General features: G+C 37.8%; 1 pseudogene; it reads right to left on the reverse strand.

Moving 5' to 3' along the window:
- Nucleotides 1-1,098: 1,098 nt before the first annotated feature.
- LOC132301870 (small nucleolar RNA R71) lies at nucleotides 1,099-1,197 on the reverse strand (annotated as a pseudogene).
- Between the last annotated feature and the right edge of the window lie 571 nt (nucleotides 1,198-1,768).

Below are 1,768 nucleotides of genomic sequence, written 5' to 3' on the forward strand. Positions count from 1 at the left end.
CAAGCATAGGACCTTGAAGCAATAATTTTTTAATTTTTTTTTTTTTTTTGAAGTGCTTAAGGACCATTTGTAAGCTTTTCTTAAATTCTTAAACTTTAATTGTCTATTATCTTGCATGCTTTGGATAGCCCAAGTGGAGGCTTATTGAATTGTTTTATTTTAAGTTCAAGTATACCTTTTTGTAGAAGGCATCGGCCTGTGTGGAGACTTTTATTTGTTTGTGCATTGATATTATTGAGGAGTTTGGGAACATCGTATGTGGAGGTTGAAAATTGTTGTGTTGGTGTGTTGACTTATTCTAGTGCATGCATGATCGTAGATCGCTTAGTCGTCCTCTTGCTCCCGCAAATCAAAATCTTGAAGTTTTCCTCCGGTGTTTAAGAGGTAGTACTAGGGATAGTCATCATATTCTTCCCATTTTTGATCTTCTATTACCTATAATGGAAGATCCAATTGAAGATCCCATTGAAGATCTTGGTCATGTGGATCATCAAGGTGTGCACCACTCACAACAAGTTCATATTATGGATCCTCAAGGTGTGCATCCACCCTTGGGAATGCCACGACCAATCAATCCTGTTATGCAACAACCTAATCTAGGGATGCCAAGGCCAAATGTTGTTCCCCCAATTAGTGAGCAATAATATCAATATATTCAAATGGCATACCTACCTCAAGATAAAATGGCATACCCACTCCAAGGTCAAGAGGTATACCCACCTCTCAATCCTCCAATGGTCCTTAGGGATTGTTACATTCCAAATCAATATAATGCACCCACTTGCATTCAATTACCAAATTTTTGTGCTCATCATTATGAGATTAAGGCTTCCACCATTAACATATGCCCCCTTTTCTATGGGTTGAGCAATGAAGAGCCTTATAAACTTTAGATGAGTTCTTAGAAGTTTGTTTCACTGTGAAAATCACGAATGTGCTGGAAGAAGTCCTTAAAATGAAGCTTTTCCTTTTCACTCTTCGGGATAAAGCTAAATATTGGTTTAACAACTTGGGGCCAAATATAATCACCTCTTGGGCATAATAGTAACAAGAGTTCTTAAAGAAGTATTACCCCGTGAGTCAAACCGATTCCATGACAACTTCTATTCATGAGTTTGCACAACAAGAAGGAGAACCCCTTTATGAAGCATGGGAACGTTTGAACGACTTGCTATGGAAATGTCCACATCATGACCTTCCTGAGTGGCAATTAGTTCAATGTTTCTTTTCAAGTTTATCCGATGCCAATAAAGGCATTGTTGATGCTTCATGTGGAGGCAGCTACATAGAAAGAAATGAGGATGAAATTTGGCATCTTTTCAAAAAAAATGAGTGAAAACTCGATGCATAGATCTTTATCTTATAGGGTAGGTCGCCTAGCAAATGTGGGAGGAAAGAAAGCTCTATGTCAAATAGGCACTTCCATGGAAATTGCCACCGAAGTCAAAAATTTTACCCATAGGTTTGATAAATTCCTTTTGAATCAAGTCCAATAATTCAATCTTATTCCCATCATTCCAATGAAATATGCATGACTTGTTCTAGTGACACTCACCATACTTCAAATTGCCCTCTTAGACAAATTATACCAAGTGAGTCTCAAGAACAAGCAAATGCCACTTTCATTCATCAAGAAAACAACCATTATTCTAATACTTACAATCCAGGGTGGAAGAATCATCCAAACTTTGCATGGAAAAATCAAGGAGACGGTGCAAACCCTCCTCAAACTCAAGGTTACTAAGCAAAGTATTTTCCCCCACATCTC

Source organism: Cornus florida, unplaced genomic scaffold (assembly GCF_030987335.1).
Source record: "Cornus florida cultivar Cherokee Brave unplaced genomic scaffold, ASM3098733v1 CherokeeBrave_3.0.0_Hap2_Chr03, whole genome shotgun sequence".
Lineage (NCBI taxonomy): Eukaryota > Viridiplantae > Streptophyta > Magnoliopsida > Cornales > Cornaceae > Cornus > Cornus florida.